Source organism: Hirundo rustica, chromosome 11, assembly GCF_015227805.2.
Source record: "Hirundo rustica isolate bHirRus1 chromosome 11, bHirRus1.pri.v3, whole genome shotgun sequence".
NCBI lineage: Eukaryota > Metazoa > Chordata > Aves > Passeriformes > Hirundinidae > Hirundo > Hirundo rustica.
In genome coordinates this window covers 15,698,686-15,723,317 of record NC_053460.1, presented here as the reverse complement: position 1 = coordinate 15,723,317, position 24,632 = coordinate 15,698,686, and the positions used below count along the sequence as shown (strand labels likewise).

The window sequence follows — 24,632 nt, the reverse complement described above, 5'->3', positions numbered from 1 at the left end:
GATTCCATCTGAACATCCATTATTAATAAAATAGTCTCTCTCAAGAAATTCATTATCCTAGAATAAATACTTTAAATTTTTTGCTAAAATGTAAATTTGAAATATTATTTCCCAATTCAGTCAGTACAGATATTTTTTGGGAATATTTTTCTCCATCTCACTTCAATAATTGTATCCCTGTCCCATTAGCTCTGTTCACATGGTGCTTATCTTTTTTTGATTTTACACAACTCCAACTGTGAAACTGTGGCCTACATACAAAATGTCACTCAAGCTCATAGAGGCTGAGCACTCTTGATTTTAGGAGTATGTAATATCAATTTGTTTTCTACAGATTCATTTCTTCATTTATTTATTTTCTTTTTAATAAATATGAGGGCCACAATAATTGATTACTGCCTTTGAATTCTACGAATAGAGACTTTATGAAAAATGCTGTTAATATTGTGAATGGTGAGGGGACACAAAATGAAAAGGTCTAGTCTGGTTCTTGCTGAAGTAAATGAGAAAAAATATTGAGGGGAGACAACAGTCACAACTACTTGGATTAGCATGTTCCAGAGTTTTGTGAGTGAGACCAGGATTAGTGGATTTGAGTTGATGTCCTAAAGGTAGGGACGGTAAATTCTAAATTACATTGCAATATTAAAATTTAGACCTGTGTAGGAAAGTCTTTTTTTTTTTTTTTTTTTTTTTTTTTTTTTTTTTTTGGATAACTTTTTCTTTTATATCTGTTTTCCATTACCTTTTGAATTATTTTTATAATAGCATACTGTGATAATCTAAATTTCTGTCTTACGGCTGAAGATTTTAAAATAAATTGCAAAACTCCAACATTAGGTCAATATAACTTCAATATAACTATAGAATTCTTTGCTCTTCTCTTGTGTATAACTTTTAAAATCTGAAAAGAACTTGAACGAACACAAACATTTAGTGCTTACTTCTGAGAAATAAGTTATTTCTAATACGGTCATTTCATACACTTTGAAATCAGAATTATTGGGATCCATTATTCAAATATAAAAGTTAATTGTACCATAGTTACATCAGTGTATTGCTACTCCATTTTTCTGACTATTTGAGTAATAAAGTCTAATGGCATAATGGAAGTACACTTTCCTTGAAACATATTAAGTTCTCATTGACAAACTTTAGAATGAAGATTGTGAGTGTTAAACTCCATTCCTTTGTAGTAGACATTTGCAGTTACTTTTACATTATTTTATAATGTTGACAATTTTATGCTAGATATTCAGAATTCATTGAAATAATAGAGCATTGTTCATAAGACACATTTGCCTATGTGTTAGATAATGAAATATGATAATATGCTTTGCAAGGCTGCAATAAAATAAAAGGGTTCAAATTTGCTATATAAATGTAAAGGAGTAAATAAAATCACTGCAGATGATGCACATTTTGTTCCCAGTGCACATTAGAGACCGTAAGCAAAGTGCTCATGGTGAAAGTTTTGAAAAGTGTCCAACTGACTTATGAAGTTTTACTGGCTTTGAAACTGGTCTCAGGAGACTTGTGATGGGTCTTAAATTTAGGCTGATATAGGTACATGTGCCATGGACTATCAACATTTAACTATCAAAATTGTTGGCTCACCAGGTGCTGCTAAAAAGAAAAGCCCTTCTCTCTGCTTTTGTGGCTGTCTGATCCCTGGATGGTAAATTTTGAGGGCAAAAAGCTGAAATTATGGCCTTGTTGAAGTTAATGACATCTTCCTGACTTAGATCAAGGTGTAATACAGGGCTAACTTGAACTGCAATTTAAATTGGAACGGTTGGTATCAAAATCAATAATTAAGTGTTCTTGGAAAAGAAAACAACCCCCAAAACAGCAGGTGTAAGCTGTCAGAAATTGGCTGCAGTGGCTGCAGTAAAGAGCTCAGTGGAAATCTGTGTTTGGAATGACTTACAGTCCTTGGATCCCCTATGGCACCAAAAATGTGTAGGGTGTATGGGCAGTTGTGTTTCCTAACTGTGAGGAAGTGCAAGCTAAGTACTGGATCCTTAAGAGAAAGAAAGGGAGAAGTTTTTGGATCCAAACTGCTTTCATCCTGAGTGTCAGCTCGAGGAAATTTATTAGAGGAAGAAATGCTTCAAGTACTTTGATTATGCTAGCTTTAGACAGACCCATTTGCCTATGTATTATCTTATTTTTTCCCCCTCCTATTTTAATATTACAAAGTAGATTTCTTTCTTTTTTTTTTTTTCCCTGTATGGTACTGAGTAATGTGGCACTTTACTCAAATTCCAGAGATGGTTGAGTTGTAATATATGCCAGTTCTATAGACCTGTGAGTGTAGATGAAAGACATAAAAGTGAATGTTTATTTTTAAGTAAATCTTTCTTGCTGTCTATGTAATTCTTGGACCAACTGCATGGAAATGCGTGTATGGTAAAGGATACTCTTTCATCAAGTTTTGGACCACGTTCAGTAAAAGCAGAGCTGTTCTGTGATGAGGTGAAGATGTCCACCAGCTTTTTTCATGAGTAGTAAAAATGTCAGAATCTTTTAGAATCCTTGAGCTGCTGAGTAAACACAAGTTCTTGACCAAGAACCAGCCATTTCAAGGTGGTGTGGCCTTTGGGGTTCCCTGAGTAATGGAGTGCTGCTTGCTTGAACCTCTCACTAAATCAGCCACGTGTTCACTGAAAGCCTAAGAAGCATTGACTGAATTCACCTGACTTTTATGTACATTGGGCAGAGGAAAACACCACGGGCTGCTGTGTTTGAGGTGGTAGAATGCTCATAAAAGAGAATAACGTGTCCTGGTGACTGCCACTGTCCTTGTGACCTGGTGCATTCTGAACACATGGTTCATGGCGTTGGGTACACGTACGTGTCCCTTTCTTCCAAAAGTCCAAGATAAGGCAGACCTGGAATGAAGTGGGATGGGAGATTTGGGTAACTGATTTTACTCAGAGTGGTAGCCAGACAGGAATATTTTCCTTTCACTTTTAATACATTCACCAGAAACCTTGATGTTGAATACTGGAATGAATTTGAAAAATACTCTAGGTATTTTTTGAGCATTCGCAATTTTTTTTTCATTTCTAAGAGCTGCGTGCATTGTGTGACCTCATGCAGAACTGACCAGAAATTAAGATGAACTAGATTTTTAACATAAAAAGTGAACTAAAATTGAGACTAATGTAGGAAGTTTGGTTTTATAAACTGTATCTCCTATAAGCTGTGTGGTTAGAAAGAAGGATGAAGTAGCTTTTTGATTAGGTTTTTGATGGCAGGTTGCTTGTTGCTCTCATCAGAATTGTGATATATTCATATTCTTTGCCTCATCTTGAATGAGAATGCTGTACAAAACTTGTGGCTCTTATTGTCTTATTTTAAGCCTGTAAATTATGACAAAGAGTTTGATTTGGGTGCTCTAATTGTGTTCCTGTTTTGTTCTAGTGACATAATAGAAGCAGATGTTTGGTTAAATGTAACTTTTCCCTTTTAGTACAAGGTTTACTCTGTGCCTGCTCATCACGAGGGGTGTAGCAAATAACTCTTCTGTAGTTGGAATTTGATTAATATGGTGGTCATGCCCACTTGTCCCCCTGCTTGAATGGATGTGCTGTCATTATAAAAGGAAATTTAAATGGCATTGATCACAGCTGAAAATGTGGCTCCTCCTGGTGCTGCTCTGAATGGCAGTTGTAGAATGCTGTCTGTGGGGAAAGCTGCTGATTCTTGATTCATAAAGCTATTTTTCTTTGTTAGAGATAAGAAGAACTCAAAGTGGAAATGGAACTAGTGCTAGAAAATGCCAAGGGAGTTTCTTGGTTCAGCTATTGGGAAGCTGACAGTTAAATATACTCTTGTCCTTTTCACTAAGTGTTATTATTACCTCTCTGTGCTCTGATGATTTCTGGAGTTACCAATGTGCTGCTAGGGTTGAAGCTGAGAACTATTATAAATTCTTATTCCAAAATATTATTTAATTTATTCATCAGAACAGATATTTCTTACTTGTTCTGCCACAAATGTTGAGGATTTGTGCAAAGCTTTGTTGCTTTGATCTTAAAACAATAAATAAAGAGGATATTGGTTAACTTTGGGTTTAGACAATAGGACTTTCAAGTTGCTTTTCTTTCCTGAGTGATCACATTTATGTTTTCCATTAAAAATTTGCCTTTGATGTTGCAAGAAGCAGTTCTATTCCTGTAAGATACCTCACTCTTTTTTCCGTCATCCTGTTAAGACTCTATCAGCCTGGCAGGTTCCCTGGATCTAGAAATGCAGGTAAAAAATAAGAGAAGAAATTTCACTATTCTGTCAAGCATGACATACCTCAAACTTATTTGAATGAGACATGCGATGAATTAAATTCCTCCAGAAGAGTTTCTCACTTTTAATAACCATTAAACCTAATTTTGGTTTTGTTCATGACCCATGTGAGCAGACCTTCTTTGTATACTGATTTTCCCTCCTGTAAGTTTGCAGTTCTCTGTTCAGAAATGGAAGGATGGAATGTGATTTATTTCATGGGGATGTTTTATGCTTGCAAGAGATGAACACATGTTTAGAAAACAAAGCTACTAGTCACTAGTTTTGTTACAGCTACCCTGGTAATCAATTGTATGAATTTTACAGCAGAGCTGCATTGGAGCGAATGTTTCAGAGGCATTTCAATCAAAAGCAGTGCCATTCTGAGCTTGAAACATGGGCTTAGATTTATTTTTCTAGCAGTGCAATCCTCAAAGATTATACTTCATGCACCGTTTTCAGGCATGTCAACATCCCTTACAAAATACGAAGATGAGCGTTATTTCATGGAGGTGGCACAAAGTAATACAATAAAATGGATTTATTTCATATTAATTTATTTAAAATGTGCATAGACTGAACTGAAGTAAAATCTGTGAGATGAAATATCTTGTTCACATGAATACATTGGGGGGAAAAAAAAATTAGCACTGTTTTAACTTTGAAAAGAGAAGGGGAACATGTGGCCTGTTTTTACAGGCATGGCTGGATATTCTTCTAGTGATAGGTTTCACAGGGTTTGCATAGAGGATTAATTTCCCAGTGTCCAAAAATACACATGCAATGTAGTCTGAGCTGTCCTGTAAGCCCTGCTTGGCAATGCTCTTCAGTGGCTGTGAGAAGTCAGGACTTCTGCTTCTTTCCCTGGCTGTGCTCCTGGTTTGAGGCAGCACACGGTGACATTAAGGCACATCCTCTGATAATTAAGATTAAAGGCAAAGCTTTCTCTTTAATATCACTAGCATTAAGCACAGTTCTGAGTATAGAGCTGGACTAACCCAGTAGAACCAAATATATCTAAGCTATGATTAATCTCTGCTTAAAAACTGGGCATTCTGACACACAGGAAGGCTTAAGTAGATAAAAGCATGGGTGTAGTATAACTGCTTTGTTCTGGGTGGTAACATCTTCCCCAGGCTGGGCTGGGCTCCCTAGAGTGTACCTGACCAGATCTTAGCTGATTTTCTCTAGAGCTGGTTCTTTGCATTCACTTTGATATGTGCTTAGTTTGTACTTTAGCAAATGCATTATCCCTCCATCTCTCCACTCTACAGCTTTTCCATCTTTCCCATTTCAGCATCTAGGTGAATTAAAAGCTAGGCTGTTCAAATGATTGCTTTGCAGATGGCTTTTGGAATGCCATAATTTTTTAAATTTAAAGTTTATACTACTATTCGGATAAAGATATCACTGATATTTTTAACTGTCATAACATTAAATACAAAAAAGAAAGAAAAAAACCTCAATTTCATCAAATTATTGCACCGCAAGAATTTGGTTACAAGGAAGGGTAACCGTGGTGATATCCCAAGGTAGGGAGGAGGCACTGATGCTTCATTTTTTGTATTAGCAATAGTATTTAAGCACTGCTTCTCATAGATGAGAGCAACAGTGATTTTTTCAGATAATAACTTTGGGTTTGTGTTTGTCAGAGTTAGGCTGAAAAGCTTCAGTGCCCACAGAAGCAAATATAAACTGTTCATTTCTACCAGAGCTAAGTACAGACTTTGGCTCTGCCTCTGTTAGCCAGGAGCTCTTCCTGAGGAATGTCATCAGTCTCCAGAGGCTTTTATGGATCTGAAGTTACTTGGATTGTGCTTGAGTGCATTAAAGGGGTGTTAAAAGATGAGCTTTAGGTGGGTGGTTTATCTGCTCACAGTGATACAAGGGTGAGCTGCTGTTGCTGTTTGTTACTTGCAGACTACAAGGGGTCACACTGCGATGTGTAAGTGGGAATGGCACTGAAATAAGCGTGGGATTAACAGGGGGGGAAAAAAAGGCAGAATTATAGAATCAGAGTGTTAAAGGTTGAAAGGGACCTTAGAGATCACTTGTTCCCAGCCCCCTGCCACAAAGAGTGAGACCTCTCTTCCTAGCTCAGGTTTGTCAGAGCCCCAGTGTCCAACCTGGCCCTGGACACTTCCAGGGATGGGGCAGCTACAGCCTCTCTGAGGGGTGAGCAGAGGGTGAGAAGCTGCACCAGTGCAGGTGACCAATGTGCAGGAACCACAAACAAAAAGGATGTAAAAGCTGAGGGCCCCATTTGGACTGCACTGAGAGAAATATTATCCAAACTCTGTAGCCTTAGGATGACTGCCAGACAAGGTGTGCATTTAAATATGCAAAATCACCCCCAAATTTGAAAAGCAAAATATTAAAATTTTTCCTGAAAATGCTGTGTTTAATGTCCTAGTTAATAATGGATGGCACTAGGCTGAGATTACTTTGCTTCACTTGAAGTAAACACTCAGAGGATAAGCAAGGTTTTTAGTGCTTTGATTGAAAAGGTGGGATTGAATGTCTATAAATGAGGACAAATATTCAGTAATTTGTTCTGAACTTAGTTTCATGGTTTCTGAATGCAATTTTTTTTCTTTTTCTGGTTCTGTAGCCTTGTGCATCTAGTAAGGTATTGATGGCGAAACGAAGCGCAGGGAAAAGTTTTAAAGTAGTTGGGGAAATGTTCCCTCTTGATCCCTGTGTTCCTTAGAGTGGGCTGATCTTCAGAAGCCGTATAGAGGATACTCTCGAGATACCTTGGATCAGTGATGTGTATAAAAATCAGGTTTGACATAAAGGAGAGTGGTAAAATAACGACCTTGTGCCAGACTGAGGAAACAGGAGCTGGGCATGGCCTTGTTTGTGAGAAGCTGGAGAATTCCAGTTGGGATACGACATGGGCTGGGCTATTAGTTGAGCAGCAAGGGCTTCTGTGATTGTCCTGGATGTAGGAGGTGAGGTGGTGCAGCTGGGAGGATGCCTGCAGTGCTTTGTGAGGATTGTGAAGCCCTGTGCCCTGCCTGGGTGTGGAGGGAGACATTCAATGCACAGATACACGTTCTTTGTAGCACAAAGATGGACTGATGGTAAAATTGCTTTGATGGTTTAAAATGTTTAAGACCCCTCTCTGCCCTGGGCTCAGGGTGTTCTGTGGGGTTGGGTGGTCCATCTTGTGGAGGAGGAATGGGAAATAGTCAGGGAGTTTAAAGCCAATGATTTACACAACTGGAGCTTCCCTTGCTCCTGGGGAGGGCTCAGAGGTGAGGTTACAGGAGCTTAACTGGAAACAAAAGCAGATAAGAAGTGTTCTGTTACGGGCTTGCTGACCTGGAGACTGGGAGATGCCTGAAAATACCAGGAAATACTGTAAGATTGCACAGGATTTCTCATCAGGTGCTTTTGATCTGGGTGATTTCTCAAGAGGAATATATACTTTTGGCCAAATAGCCTGCTAGTTCTGGAAAGATGCAAATGCCTCTTGCTGCTTGGTCTATTAATTTGCTGCATGAGAGCAAATGAGTAGATTATTCTGTCCTCTATGCATGAATTAACCTGTGAGGGGATAGTATAGATGATTGCTTTTAACCTGTTAGTGTCTGAATGGCACTCAGAACAAGTCCTGGATTTTCTGTCATCTTCTTTCATATTTTTATGTCCTCATTGATGTTCAAACAAGAAATCTGTATATTACTTTTTATTCTGAGTCTTTCATTTGAAATTTTAATATATACATGGCTAATATAGTAATGTAGTAGCATAATTTAAAAAGCAGTTCAATTTGTTTTATATGAAAACCCCAAAAATGCACCATTTTGGAGTTTCTATAGATAACAACTAGGTATTCCTTCAAAATAACTAACTTTTATGTATTATGTAACATTTAAAATAGAAGTTGAAATAGACATGAGTTCATATTTTAATTGAGCATACTAAAAATTGTATGCCTCAATAACTAAAACCATGCACTTTCAAAACAGATTATTAACTTTGTCACTGTTAGTGCGTCTTTCTGAATGGATATTTCTGCATTGGCTTCAATTTTGGGTTCAGTTGACCTTAAAAAAAAAAAAGAATAATCAAAAACCTCATATTGCTTTGAGCAGGCTCTTGAACTTTTCCCCCCCCTCTTTACACCAGAAAGGGATAATGTTATTGTACTGTTCCAAGAATATAATGCAGAAGCAAGGAAAACTCTTAGGCTTGCTTCAGTTTAAATCTGGAGAGGAATGCAAAAATCATAACTGGGTATCAGCAGTCATTGGCAAAAACTTCTATTAGTTTCAGAGTTTGTGTTTTTCTGTTGTCACTGAACTACAGGGACACTGGTTTAGTGTGATGTATAGTGCAAACAAAATTGTAGGGCTGCAGAGGGATGTTGGTTGCATAAATTCTTCTCTGATGTGTCTTGTGCACCCCATTTGGTGGTAGCAGCTATGGAAAAAAATAGTTAATTTCCCAAGAGAAGGCAAACTATACATGGTCAGTGACTAAAATATTTAATAGGAAAGTAGAATAACATGGAATCCACAGGCTATAGTGCTACCCACTTTGTCACAGTCTTGACTCAACTTGGCTTTGTTTTGTATAGCACAATAACCAGAGGAACATAATTAGAAATCCTCTTACCTAGTAACTGAAATATCTTTTAGAGGAAAGTATAACCCAGGTAGTTCAAATAAATATATTATTTTTAATGCTGCTGATCAAGTAGTTTATATTGATATTGTGCTTTGTCTTACCCTTAGGGATAGCCTCATTTGTTTTCAGACCTGTTAAAGTATCAATTATGTTGAAAGTGGACAGAATTTCAATGTTTGCCATCTCATACCTCATGTTTACCATGCTCAGGCATGGAAGCAAAAGCTGTATTTGTGTTTACATTAGGATATAGACATACACCACATGCTTTTTTATGTTGCTACTATCTTAACATTCATACTGAGACTCCTGGAAATCTGGACCAAAATACTTTTTTGCAGTTATTTTAAGTTCAAGGCTCATAGGTGTGATGGTAAGGTGCTCTGAAATTGAGTTTATTGGCTGTTGGGTTAATTTTATCGGTGACTTTCTCATTTGTGGTTTGTTTAAGATACTGCTGACATCTGTGGTTTGCCTTTCCCTCTGACAAAAGGGACTTTGTTTCAGCATGTCTTTAAAAATGATTAAATGTTATCAGGTGTTGCAAGGGAGAGAGGGTGGGGTTTGTTTGAACTCGGTGCGTCCCTAAACTGTGATTCTTGCCAGCAATAACACACAAGCTCTGGGGCTACTCCACTCTGCCAGCTCGTCATTCTGCAGGTTTTGTGCAGCAGACTTGGTCCTTCATTACAGTTCACAAAGCGTTTATCATGCAGAGAGTGCTGCTATAATTAAATTACACAAAACCAGCCAAACACAAAGTAGAAGTTTTAATCAAAGGTACATTTTGCCTGCTAATAAGACTGTTCAATCTTCTAATACAGCCTTATCTCCAACTGGCTTCCCTGGGTTTCTCCAGCTGCTTCTCAGTCTTATCCAATACTCCCTGTCAGTTTGTTCCCTGCTCCTAAGGACTGGGAGAGCACCTGATGTCCTTTCACTCCCACTCTTGTCATCTTTGAGGATGACATGATTCAGTTTCTGTGTACTGTGGCCTGGGATGTCAGGAAAAGTGAGAAAATACTAACAGGAAACCTCCTTCAAAGAGCTGGGATCTGTGCAAGTATTACAGATGCCACACTGGTAGTTCAGCAGTTCTACTCCTCCTAATGTGGGTCTTGGGTTATTTGTTTCATTGTAAGGTTTGCATCAAAGTTTTTTTTCTTATTTTTGTTTTCACTATCCTTATTTTCTCTTCCTGTTGTACAGACTATTAATTTTTGTTTTACTCAAAGTTATAATCCTAATTTATTATATTCAGTTTCATCAAGCATTCATGTCATGAATAGGCCTCAAAACTAATTTCTGTTCTGGTATATGTAGAAGTGCATTTGGAGTCTTGATTTCTGTGCAGCTGGTTTTAAATTGAGACTATGAAAATGAGCAAGTTGTGCTTTTGCTATTTTTTCCCTGTAGGATTTTATTATCCAGAAAGTGAGGCTTTCCATGAAGAGGAAAAAAAAAAAAAAGGCATGAAATACTGGGAAATTAATAATATATTTTCAATATTTGACAATACTACGTGTTTCATTGTATATGATTGTGCTTTACCATATAATTGTAGTCTTGCTTTGCTTGTTTTGCTTTCCACATTTGATTCTGAGTTTTATAAGGAATTATTTTCTCTTAATCCCTGCTAAGGATAGTCAGATGACTCCTAGCACTTTTCTGTAGTTCTCTGTTTTGAATATTTAGTTTCTCTCTCATAAGTAGGGATGATGTCCACCCTGCAGTGTGTTTCCATAGCTCATCTGGGTTAAATACAGCACGAATGAAACCTTCAGCATTGGCTGTTCTTGGGTTGTGGCTCCTCTGCCAGTTTCTCTTCTGCTTGTGAGGCCATTGCTGCATGATGTGGTCTGGGATAGATTCTTTTTTCTGCTGAGGTTCAACGATGGCCCCCTAGAAATTATGTAGGAAATTGGGCTGCCTTTAAATGAACATTTCTGGGAAAAGGCATATTCTTGGTTCCAATAAATGGTTATTGGACCGTTTTGCTCACTGAGTTGCTCCACCCTCCATTGGCAGCAATCCCAACCTGAACCATTTTTGCGTTGTATCAATTTTGCTGTTTGTGCAGTGTACAAGTTATTGTCCTTTAGTATCAAGCAGTATCTTACATAAACTTTTTATCAGAACAAATATACATAAGTAAATCTTGGTTTAAAGTTTAGTTTCTTTCTGTACCTTTTACATTACCCTAGGTTATTTATAGATTACCAGCTCATACTCCACGCTTACCTAATTTTTGTAGGATTCCTTCCAAGACTTTGTGATAATGAAACAACTTTTAGTGGTGGGCGACCTTCTTTAGCAGTAATTTCTTCCCTTGGGCATTGAAATCGATTTTCCTCATCCTGGTAGGAGAGGAGTCGAAGTCTGTCCCTTGCCCTGCCTGTCCCATGAGGTTTGGTGGCACTGCAAACAAATCATCTGAAGGCTGCAGCTTGTAGGGAATTCACTGTGGCAGCATCAGGGATAGGAGGAGGTTTTCAGGCAGTTTCCCTCTGTGTTGTGATATAGTTTTGTTCAGAAGCAGCATTTACTGTGAGTTAGATTCTCAAAGATGGTTTGTTTGGAGATGGGGCAGTAAAGGCAAAATGAGTGTACCTGGGATGGCCAGCAGCAGCCTGTGCCAGAATTCACCAAGCTGGGTCTCTGCCCACAGCCTGGGAGGGTGAGCCCTGGATTATTGCCTGCTCAGAGCTGGAAAATCCTAGCCTCTGTGTCTGTTTATATTTACATATCTAAAGAGAGGTTTATGGGTAACACTGATCTGCATGCATGCAGTCCTTTTATGATAATATTACATTCAGTAAATTTAAGTTCTCGAGCGAGTGCCTGCTGTAAGAAAGCCTGCAGTGATGTCAGCACACAGCCTGACAATGGCAGGGCTCCTTGAGTGAACGTGGTGCCATCTGTTCCCAACAGCAGCTCAGTGTCTGCTGGTCTGGTGCATGTATGGGGGAAAAGAGGTGCATGCCTGGAAGTTATGCCCAGAAATTTGTTCCTGGCTGCAGCTGAGGAGTGCTCAGTATCTTTGGTATACAATGTGAAGAAAATGAGACATAATTTATCAATAAAGTAGATAATCACATGTGCTAGTAGTTGCAAAAAGCTTCAGAGGATTTACCGAATCAGATAAAATATTACAAAGGGACAAGCCAGTATGTTTGAGTGTTGAGACTTCCATTTTGTTTGATTTTTGCATGTACAAAAGGTAGGGGGAAGGGATAGTAAACAAAATTTAGTACTTTAGAAGACACCAAGGGAAAGTATTCATCTTTTAGTGGATTTGTTCTTTGAAGTTTGCCATTGTGAAACCTCCGTTCTCCAGAGACCTTTCCCCTGGCCATGGACACAGTGAGATCAGTGAAATTGTTTGTACATGGGGGTGAGTGTTATCCCTGAATCCTGCACTCCCCTCTGCTTTGCTCAGAAGCAAAGTGAAACCAGCTTGAGTGGAGCTGGTGTGTGAGAAATCTCTTCTTGGGTAGCAGAATGACTATGGATAGGCCAACTTGTAAGTAATAGTCATATCTCTCTTTAAATTATGTGCATAATAGTTAGAGAAATGAATGTAAAATAAGCTGTGGATATTCCCCTTAATCCTAACCAGCAAAACTGAAAATATTTCAAAGGGAATAGTTGTCCTATTCAGCACAAATAAACATATATTGGTGAAATGTGTGTTTCTATTTAATCTCTGTATTTATCAAAAGGCAATTGATCAGCCAATATCCTGAAAACATTGAGAAGAAAAACAACGGGGAAAACAAAAACTGTACTCTTCTGGCATAAATTAGCAAAAAAATGTGATATAGATGTGACATACATATATAATTCTGTACTAAAGATATGCCAGTGTACGAAATGAATTATTTGTGCAGACAAAACCTCTGCTAACAGGCAGCTAATGGAAAAGAAGGATAACAAAAGTGAGTTGGCAAATTAATGGGTGAATAACCTGTGTATAAGGTTTCATGATAAACGAATCTAAACAGCAGTCATTAAGTATAATTTTAACAAGATCTCAAGAACAACAGTATAAGCAATTGAAGAGGCAACAACCCATGGTGGGACTGTAGCATGGTTTTTCCTTCAATGCTCCTGATAACACACTAATTGTAATTGTCAGGAACAACGTCCTGGGTGAGCAGGAGAGTTTCAGCATCAACTTTACAAGAATGTGTTGTGAAAGGGCAGCTATAGACAGCTCCACAAAGGAGAGGGGAAGAGGGAGGCAGGAAAAACTGCTGAAACAGATGGCAGAACTTCAGACGGCTTCACAGAACTGAAATAATGGTAATAACATGAAGAGCCCTCTAGTCAGAAGGCACAGAAATAATATCAAAAACAACAGACGTGTTTCCTTTTGACAGCACAAAATTTTGAACCAGACCATCCCCATGGCAGAGGGTGGAGCATGATGGTCTTTAAAGTCCCTTCCCAACACAAACTATCCTATTATTATTATCAACCCCAATGCTTGGCTTTTGAAGTTGGTTTTTACTGGACAATATTAAAACAACCTTCCTGTGTAGATGTGCTGAGTTACTTACAGGAGTTGTTCTTTTATGAAGCTGCTGACACAGGCTCTTTGCTAAAGGTGAAGTAACTAAAATGTTCTTTTGAAGGACAGGACTTCATAGTACCTATGAAAATGTGCCAAAATCTGTCATCTATAGGAGAAAGGTTATTTAATGAGAGAATGATAGCAGGCAAATTTAGTCAATTGGACAGTGTATTTTAAGAGATACATTGAATTGAAAACTTGGAAGGCTTATTTGAAAACCATGTTGTACTTATATTTTTAGGGGCTCAAAGCTCCGTCAAAGGGGATTTCATACAAAGCTGCATGAATTTGGGAAAAAACGCAACAAAACGACACTGAGAAGTCACTTAGCTTATGTTTATTCAAGGTTCCTGGTGCAATGAGGCACTAATTGTGTGAGTTCTGAAACAAAGGATATGCAATAGCTTTGGGAAAGAGTATAAAACGTGAGGAATATGGGATGAAAGTTTTCTGTTGGTTAGAATTACAGGAACCCATGACAGAATTCACGTGGGACTATTGTTTTAGTAGATGTTTTAGACATGCAGGTGGGTAACAAGAAGACCTAGAGTTGTTACTGTTAATTCCCAAGAAATGTTTTGCTATCATTCCTTATATCTTTGGAAGATAACAAAATACTTAGGAGAAGGTTTTTTTCTATTGTATTACGTTATGACATATTAAAAACTTATATAAACATGAAATGATTTGCAAATGCAAGTACCAGGGAAAGAATATTAGCCTAAATTGACCACTGAGGTCAATTATCACCTTTATATTTCTTCTGTTATCACCTTTATGTTTACTGCCTGTGGAAGCTTTTTCACACTCTCCCTCCTTTTGATTTTTCTGTAACAACTCAGGACAAGCCAATCTTTTTGTAAGTGCTTGAAAGGGAATTGTAATGGAGAGAGCCCTGCACAAAAGATATGAAGCTAAAGCAAAATGTTGAGTTTTGCTTAGTTGCTCTTTTTCAGTTTCTTTTTTTCTTCTAATGAATATTCTTAGTGAGAAGGAATAGTATCCCCTAGAACTGTGCGTGAGACTTCATCCTTTTAGCTGAAGAAGGAATTAAATAAAGGAAGCCTTTCTGAAGGACCCTATGCTACTTATTTAGGTCATTTTAAACGTCAATATGAGTAAATGGGAGGTTATACATCATCCTTTCACTTAAAATTTACAGGCTGCAATGTGCAAATTTTGCCTTATGAGTTTCTTATAGCAGAGATTTAGATTTTTTTGTCTTAAAAAAAATTGAGTGTACCAATGTCTCTGTGAAATAACAAAAAACAAATGAGTGTTTGTTTTGAAACCTAGAAAATAGGTTACAAAAGGAAAAAACATTGGATTTTGATCCAAATGTATTTTTCCTAGTATGATGGAAAAAAGCCACTGATTCTCTGAATCTCATTTGGCCTGAATGTTGAGGGAAACAGTGTCTGATTTCCTCAAATCTCACCTTTGTACATCAAATTTGAAATTAAATGTGGGGAATAAAAAATACAAGCCAAACAATTTCAGTTTATCAGTACTTAAAACAGTGTTCTGTTTATTACAAGGAAACAGTTTTAAGATTTTTTTAATTATTAGAATCTGTAAAGAACTGTAAAGTTCTCCAGACCTACACAGGTTTCAGTAAGTTTCTGTAGCTCTTCACAGTACTGGGGGTGTGCTCTTATAATGGAAGAAGCTGAATGAAGCTTTTTAATCTCTGATTTAACCCATCAGGTTAGATTATTGAATATTTCCTGTGGTCTCATGTCTCTAGAATTGCACACAAGTTACCACCACACAAGAAAGTTGTAATTTCTTTCAAGTTCCATAGGTTTCTCCCTCCACCTCCAATCCCTTGCCCTATTTATTTTTTGCATCAGAATTTGAAATAGAAGAATATAGATTAGCTGTAGATTAGAAATTGTGTTTGCATGCTGGAAAATCCCCAGACCAAGTGGAGAGCAAGAATGATGAATAAATTCATTTTAGCTGAAATGGCAACGTGTGAGGCTGATGGTCTGGAGGGCACTGTGCCTTGGTGTGCTCTGTGCTGTGCTCCTGGAGGTTCTAACCTTATCCCCTGTGATGGCAGTAGTATGGCTTCTGCCACTGTATGGGAAAAATAACTAGGGTAAAAAGAATTGGGTTTGCTTTTTGTTGCTTGAAACTTGCCTGAAGTTTCACAAAATGAGTTAACTAGCTTTGGAACATTTCACATGGAAAGGTTGTGATGCAGATAATGCTGCAGGAAGTTGCCTCCAAAAGGAAGCATATAAACATACAAACCTTCCCTGGAACCTTCTAGTGTGGAACCTCCTGGAACCTCCTAGTGTGGAAAATACATACGTTTAGCTTTTGTTTAGCTTTCTAGATGTTCAATTACTTCCTCTGAAACAAACATTTCAATATATAGTAACCTATAAAGAAATGATCTTGTGAGTTACTTGTTTGTTTTATGTAAAAACATGCTGTTTGTGTTTAAATGACAGTAACCAATAATTGAATATCTCTAAGCACTATCAACAGAGAACTTAAATAGTATCTTTGGAGTAGACTAAAATTAGTTTTCATTACAACCTATTTGTAAATCATTTGAACTAAATATCTTAAGCTGAAAATGTAAATGTGTTTTTGTTTTTGCTGGAGAGATGAGGTCAGCAGAAGTCTGCAACAAATATGATTACTTGGGTGGAGGTGACATGATTTACTTAAATCAGGCAATTTCCCCATTAAAGCATTGAAGCCTCAACTCATAAAGAGACTGCTTAGCAGATGCACTGTAATGTCTTCTAGCATTTGTTATATTAGGTGATTTGAAAGAAAAGAACAATTATAAGAATGGATGGATTTCCATGTTGAGTGGGGGGAAAAAAATCCAGTTTTTACAGCAGGGGGTGGCTTATTTTCAGCAGATAAAATAAGCCTGCTTTGTAAAAGCTTCTTTATTAATACTGTACAATTAAATATGCATGTATATTTAGATTTATATTGCCAGGGTAGGACAATGCAAGGATGAATCATGTGAGTGGTTAGTTGTTTCGTACATTTCCCCACTTTCAATGCAGGAACAATTTTCTTCCCCACCCAATGGGAACAGCACAGAGGCTTTAAACTCAGTACAAGTGGAGTTTGGGTTTGTCGTTGAGTTTTTTCCTTTTTTTTTTCCCCCTCCCTTACTTTGCCACTTAAAATTAGGAAAGAGTATTAAATTGGCAAAATTTTATATTGCTGCTCTTGCTTCTCTCCAGTGTTACGAGCTGAGCCAGAGGCCACACCATAAAATGTGATTGATTAGCAAGGACTGTAGTTGCAGGAAGAGATGCCATCTTTTCTGTGCATTCTGGGGGCTGAGAGAGACTGAAAGAAGGAGATTCAGAGCTGAATCTCTCAGGCTGAGCCCACTGGGGCACATGCTTGCCTGGGAGGAGGCTGCCCAGAGATGTTTTTCAGGGACTGTGTAGCTGTTGTGGTTGGAGCATCTCTTTGTTCCTGTGCCTGCAGCTGGGGTCTCAGGTGCTGCAGGTTCCAGCCCAGGCCTTTGCTCTGACCTACTAAAATCATTCTATATCTTGCTCTGTTGAGGCAGATGAGATTTGGTAGAGAGGTGAATTTTCTAATTAGGCCAACTAATGGTTTATTTTATGGTGTGCTTTTGATTGTCTCTGTATTTCCCACATTTACAGTCAATCTGCTCCTCTATTTGCTGTGGTATGTGGGTGCATTTGATCCAACTAAAAACTGGGACAGTGGATCATGACTTCAGTAAAAGTTTGTAGGAAATTCAAATGGTAATTGGTTTTGGTCTGCACCACTATTTTAGAGATTGCTGTGCATTTTTTTCAGGTGAAGCAAAACCACCCACCCCCATATACTTAGTTTTGGGCACTGTGGCTCTGAAAGAAGACTGAAGTTGAAAATTCTCTCTGAGATTAGAAGTTCTGATCTCCTGAGCCAGCTCTAAGAGCTGAGTATAATGCTCAAGGCTAAAAAATACTTAGTAAAAACTGATTTTAATGCAATTAAGAGTTCACTTAAAGGCTCTATTTGGACATTATTTTGCAATAGAGAGTGGTAAAAAGATGAAAACCTCACATTGATAAAAGTTCATTTTGGTTTTCATATCACTGAGGTATTCCCTTCAAAGGGACCATGAAAATATGCTTTAGCTGCACATAAGTGGGTCTTGATCTCAGTTCGTGCTGCTTTGATTAGAGCTGGTGTAATTCCATCATGCCTTCTTTAGAGGGACAGAGAGGCTCCTGCAGAGGAAGGGGAGGTGCAGTTGCAGCAGAAACATTTGGAAAATAGTTGAAGGTTTTGATTGTCTGCAACAAGGCAACTGTGCATCCCTTAAACCTTCAGCTTTTACCCCGAACCTCAGGGCACCTCTCCCAGCACTGAGGGCTCTGAGCAGCCCCTCCAAAATGAGCACTGTCCATCTTGGTCTGATATCTTCTCTCTGATACCACGTCTTACTGTAACTAGAGAGTATCTGAAAAGGAATTATTCATTTAAATTGGCTTTTTCAAAATAGTGCAAGGAATCTGGCAGATTTAATAATCTCTAGTTTGAGAGATTATTAAATTTACAAGTAATTTTTGGCTTTGGGTGTAAGGGAAAATAACTGTTTAATTCTGACAGTGAATGTCTCTTGGTACTGGAGAACAACATGTAAGATCTCAGAATTCAAAACAATTCAAAGCAAGTTTTTAAATTAAGCGAGCATTAATTAAAAAAAAAAAAAAAAAATTGACTATCTCCGGAAGGGGCAATATATAAACACAGTGCAGAACAACTTTTTTTTTTTTAATGTCAGTTATAAAACCATAAAGGCAGAGAAGGAATAAATACACTGAAAGCACTGATTAATCCCCCTGTGTTGCAGTGCCACTTCATACCGTTGTAATGTGGACCCTTTCCTCTGATATTACTCAAGAAATACAAACAAGAAGCATTTATTATCTCCCAAGCAGTGTGTGCTATAGAGTGCTGAATAAGGAAGTGAGGTATTGCAGCTGTTATCTTCTGAACTAACTGCTACTGCGTGTTCCATGACCAGCCCTGGCAGGGTTTTTGTTCCCATGAATGAATAGGCTATAAATCTGTCGGGGCTGACACTAGCAGCACTGCTGGAGAGTGTAAAGGGAAAATTTGCAGAGGAATCTCGTGGTCTTTGCTTGCCTGGAAAATGAGTTCAATAAAATGGAGGTGATCAGTGCTTATTTATAGGCCAGGCTGATACATCCAGCATTGGCTGTCAGGGTTTAACTTAGTGTTTCCTCATTTATGCTCACTCTGTAAAGCAAAACATGGCACTGTAAAAAGCTTATATAATGCTGTTATACTGGGCGAGTCACTATTGTCGAAAATAGATAAAGCAAAATAAAGGGAGGAAAAGATAAAGGCCCAGATAAAATGCACAGGCAGGCAATGGAAGAGGCTGGCCAGTGCCAACACCTCGAGAAGAGATGTGGAGCTGCTCAGAATCATTTTGCTTGAACCCTAGACTGGAGGTTCTTGGCAATTACTGCTGTGTTAAAACAGCAGATAGATCCTGAAAACTCTGCTCTGGAAAGACAGCATGGGAATTTCATTCTAGTGGAGGAAAAGACTGAGGAGCTGTCTTTATTCTGTGTAGAACTCCTTCTAACACCAAATCCTAAGGTATGCTGGAACTGTATCTCAATGTGTATTCTGTTTTATGTGGGGGCTTAGTGTAACATGCAAAAGTGTTTGAGTACAACAAATCTTAAATTGTACTACACTGAAGAAAAGTTAAAATCTTCTAAAGCAGGTGTTAACAAAAATCAAGTTGAAACCACACCCAGAGCACAGCATAGCCTGTACATGACGGCTGTACCTGAACTGGGACTGGCTGAGTATGTCCCACCTGTTAGTAATGAAGATATTTTATGATGAGCTCACCTGATGAGAAGTGTAGGAATGGCTCCAGTCTGTAAAATTTGCTTTGCTGAGTTAGGATAGCTGTGGGTTTAGAGCCAGACCATGGTCACAGACACTCTGTGACCAGAAGTGCAAAGAATCTAAAAATTAAGGTCACTGGAAAACTGCTGTGAAAGACAAATTTTTATCTCACTCCTAATAATTCATCCATTGCTTTAAGCTTACTGCCTTATAGCTATACTTCTCGCTGTGTTCAAAGGAGTTGAAGTAAATCTACATGCTCATATTCTTTTCTTTGTGCCTTAATGCACTGAAGATTTGTAAACTGGACTCTCTTGCCTTCTTTGATAGGACTGACCTCTGCCTGAAAGCAGGGGAGAGGTGCAGTAACTCCTCTGGGTAAATGAAGTTAATGCATGACATAATGATGCACTGGGGGCATGTGGTGTTGTTTTGAATAAAGACTTTAAAAACAAAATGAACAATATTACAAGACTCTGGGACATCGTTCTGTTAGTCTTTGGCCGGTTCTATTTCTGCAGCCCCAGCTCAGTTCTAAATATGGTTGAAGGCCAGGTATGCCAGAACAGTAAATATTGTTTTCCTTCTATCAGTGGAATTTTGCCATGAAATGAGAAACAGAAGTCCAATGAAATCTTTAATCTTTCTTTTTTAAGATTTTTCTCAGTGTGTGTATTCAATTAAATGAGCACTGTAAAAAACCAGAGTTGCAGCATATTTCTTTAAACTTGCAAATCCTGTTAGGTGCAGGTCCAAGTTATAAAACTGAACTGTCTTGCCTTGCATCTCTCTGTGGAAGCTAAAATATTTACTGATTTTTCTCTTTTCTGGTGCTCTAAAATTTCTTTCAGTATCTCAATTAGTGCAAACTTATCAGAAAGAAAAGTACAATTTTCTTCTGTTATGAAATTGCTTATTACAGTAGTAATAGAATGCTTCAAAGACATTTTGGGCTTTTTCAACACACAGGCTTTGAAGAGAATTTCAAATAAGAATGCCAAATTAAGTGATAACACTCATTACTGGACTGTTTCACATATCATTCAGACCTACTCCAGGGACAGTGCTTGAGTTATGTATAAAAATAATACTTGACCCTTAGCGACCTATTCCATTTCCAGTGTCTTGTATCCTGTGATTTAATGAATGAGCCTGTAAATTTTCTTGGTAAACATAAAAGAATAAAATCCCAGCAACCCAAACCACAACGGAGTGTGTTGTTAGAGTTTTGTAGTTCCAAGAAAATCTGGAATGTACGAATGGTTTTTGAAAAGGTCTCTCTTATATGTTACTGAATTACTCGAAATGCCTTTTTTGTAACAATGGCTAATGAACCATATAAACACTTTTCTAGTGTACAGTTGAAGAATGGCTGCATGTATTTTGTTAGCAGTGACCCTTCTGTTTCAGCTTTCAAAACAGGTAAGAAATGTTTACCATATGGTTATTGCTTCATTAGGACAAGTGTTTTCCTTTCCCTGAAGTTAACAGCTCTTAAGTCTAAGTGCTTTTTTTTTTTTTTTTTTCTGAAATGCATGTCTGGATTATCTTTTTTTTTTTTTTTTTTTTTTTTTTTGTCATGCAGTTCTTGTTCACTGGGGTGGGGATGTTTTCTCCATATAGAAAAGAGGATTCTGCAGAGGGAAGTTAGACTAGGTTAGAGCACTCCCTCATTAGATGGAAAACCCAGAGAGACAAATGCAGAACACGTGATTCTTTCCCATTTGTGCTTTTTTCAGTCAGGTTTTGGAAGAAGTTACTGCAGTGAATGTCCATGTACAGGAGATGAGTTTGTACTATGGTATAATAATGCCTAAGTTTAGGATGCGCTTCTGGACATTTGTATTAGTAAAAATAGAAGACCAATCCTTTCAGAAACAAAAATGAAGGTGTCTCAAAGTTGAGAATTATTTTACTTATGAATGTGTACATCTTTTATTATCTTCTTAGAATGTAGCTGCACTGTCTACAGGTGCTACATTAAAAATGACTGAAACTACTTTGGATCCAGAGTGTTGCAAGCGTAGAATTTGGAATTAAAAGAAGCAGCAAGTCAGCTGCTTGTGTTGAACAAAGCCTAAGAAGTGAGAAGGAAAGAGACTTCTTTTTCCAGTGTAACAGGACTTGTGTGGTGATTATTAGTCACATCAGAACATCAGAGTGGTACTCCTTAATTACCTACAGCTACAAGTGCTAATACAATAAATCACAGTGGAAAGCTCTGGTAGGTGCTAATGACAGGCACCTGCTGATGGAGCCTGCAGTAATCAGGGTACAGCTGCCTTTCTTTCAGTGTCTGGGTGAATGAAAGAGGAGCAAGGGGAGGCACAGGAAACACCTCTGACAACAGACAGGTATCAGGGCTCAGGATGAAAGTTTAGACAGGGATTATGGGGCTTTTTTTGTTTGTTTGTTTTTTACTAGGAGAAATAAAGGGAAGGGAGTTCAATGAAGTAAAAATATTAATATTTAAAATATGTATTTTAGTTTTGGCACAACAGCAATGGCTGAAAGTAATTTTGTAGCTACTGTGAGCTGGACTAAATGTAGGAGAATACAGTCAACAGTGTTCTTTTGAAAATACATTTGTGCAAGCATGAGCCTGTGGGTGCTGAACCTAAATGGGAAATATTTGTGGGGCAAGGCAGGATGGTACCTTCAAGTGCTACATTCAGAGTGCCTGGTTGAAAATCCTGGTAATCCACGAGAGCAGCACTGTGTGACTGCTTTAACACTTCACAATAAAGGATGGCAAGTGGGCAGATTTGCATGCAAATTAAATTTTCAACAATATTTCTGCATGCAACTTCCATTACAGTTGGGCAACTTTACACAATTGAAACTGATGACTAAGAAAAAGCATTTACAATTTAGAAAATTACAACAGCAATGGCTGTAATCACCCAGGTTAGCTGCTGAAGTGCCTCTAGGGGTTTGGTTAGAAGGAGGAGAACCTTTAAGAGGCTCATGAGGCAGTATCAAGCACTGTGAATTGAAAGAGAGTGAGAGGAGCTGTTATAGCTTGGATTTAGTGAAACAAATCTAAGACAAACCTACATAATATAGACAACTTCTAATCAGTGGAACGGGATTTGTTCAATCAAACCATAAGGAGCTGATGTTAGTGTGATATTTATATCAGAACTGAGGCCACATTTAACAAAATTGTCTATGCAAGACAACATTAAATGCTCAATGAAAATAAAGGGTGGTTGGAAATATGAAGAGTGCAAGGAAAGGGATTCCATTTATTATTGTACCAGGTCCTGAGAAGTATAGAGAGCCCACACCCTCCACAGACCCTTCCAACACGTGTCCACGTAGCTTTTACATTTGTAAACCATTTGTTTTGTATTTTCATCACACGCATTGGGCTTTGTGTGAAACCTGTGTAAAGGGGAAATGAATGATGCTGAGTAAAAACTCAGAATATACTGCCCTCTCCTGACAGCTGGGTCAGCCCCAGACCCTGCAAGTAAATACTTGGTTTATTTTTTCTTACAAGAAAATTTGGTGCTTGATCCTCCAGCCTTTTGGTTATGTAACTTTAAAATACTCTTCCACTGTGAAAGTGTATTTTTTGTCTTCCATCATGAGAAAATCAGCGAGGATATTATTTGCTGATATTCGTACTTGGATCATCAACTCTTTCAAAACATATCTTTATAACATTTAAAAAATATTTCCCATACTGGCTGTTGTCAATTTACTTAGTTTCAGGATTGCCTCACTACCAGATTGTTGAAGATATGTAAAATAATGACTGAAACTGCTGCAAAATGATAATTAAATTAGCCCTGGTCTTGTCCATAAACAATTGTTAGTTAATTTTTGGGAGGGGCACAATGATCAGTGATAGCTGAAAGTACAAAGAAGTGAACAGCAAGTTTTTAAGCATGGGATTGGATTGTAAATATTGTATGGTAGAGATTTTGTTGGAAGAGCTGTCAGTCAAATAGACCTCACAGTATTTTTAAATGTTAAGTCCTTCCACATATTTTGAGACCAAGGTTGCATTTTGTGAAATCCCAGTTACAGAAAGTAGTATTGTTTTTGTCTGGTATTATCCCCTGACCTGTTCTTGATCAGCTGAAAAGGACTGAGTATAAACCCTGCTATTTTTCCCACCCAGTGTGAGAAGTTAGATGATGAGGAAATGAAAACCTTCTTGTCAATTATTTGGAAAACCTCAGTGAAGCTTTCTTTGCTTTCAGCAGAATCTGTCTGATATCCCTTTGAAAGTCAATGGCCCTATTATTTATATAGTCTTTTTTTCCCCCTCTTTCTCTGCCCCCACTCCCCTGCTCTGTATGGGATCGTCTCCTCCACTTCTGCAGATGAAGAAGTTGTCAATGAGTAGAATTTTCCATTTGGAGGTGACTGCATTCTCTTTCTTCTGTATAGGAGACTACAGTATGCTACCTAAAGCACCAGTGAAGGAGTATTTCTGCTTCATGTATTACACGTGTGACTTTGCTTCTTAAAACTTCACAAGCTGAGGGTGTAGCATCTGCTAAGCCTTTCTTTATTCAGGGCTCGTGATCTGACTTCTAGCAGAAAGCCACAAAAGTGGTGACTGGCTCCGGAAAATAGAGCATGTCAGGGTATCGGAACACTAAGGGTTAGTGAGGCTGGGGGGGAATTATGAGGAAAACTAACTTTTCCCAAGAATGGCAAAGTGTAATGGAAAGATGTGCAGCAGCTCGGATATTTTCCAGGAGCTTGGAAAAGACAATTGCTGGTGGAGCTTTCAGTGGTCTGGATAAACTTGCACACAAGCTTCATCCATTGCAGTTTCTAAACTCAGAGTTTCTGTAAGAGGTTTTTGCTTTGCCTCTTTTGCTGAATAGTAAACCTTAAAATCCTGTTTTACGTTGTTTGGTATTTTTCATTTTTTTGGTCATAGTTCTGTACCCAGCACTTTTTAAAATGTAAATTACCCACCACACTATGCCTGATCCCATGTTGCTGTGTTGGTACAATACAAGCATTTGGATAAGCAATCTGAGCTAGGAGTTGTGTGCTTTTCCCAGCTATGGGCTGTCGAGAGCACCTGCTCCCTCTTTCTCAGCTGTACTTGAGGACTGATTTTTGAATTCTATTCCTAAGGACTGAATGTATCATATATTCTACAGCAGACTGCCAGGTCTACTTTAGCAGGCACTTAGCCCCTCCATACCTGTCCTTGCCCCGTGCTGTCAAATTAATATTGTGACTATATATATATATATAG

General features: G+C 38.1%; 1 long non-coding RNA gene across 12 annotated transcripts in view; it reads left to right on the top strand.

The window, feature by feature from the left end:
- LOC120758013 (uncharacterized) overlaps positions 1-24,632 on the top strand; it is a 209,892-nt gene that overhangs the window by 55,926 nt on the left and 129,334 nt on the right. For 11 of the 12 annotated variants that reach the window (XR_009208226.1, XR_005702741.1, XR_009208225.1 and 8 more), the window contains exon 2: positions 20,754-20,821. The exons of the other annotated variant lie outside the window; for it this stretch is intronic. This is a non-coding gene — a long non-coding RNA (uncharacterized LOC120758013). The remainder of the gene's footprint in view (positions 1-20,753; positions 20,822-24,632) is intronic. 12 annotated transcript variants of the gene reach the window in all.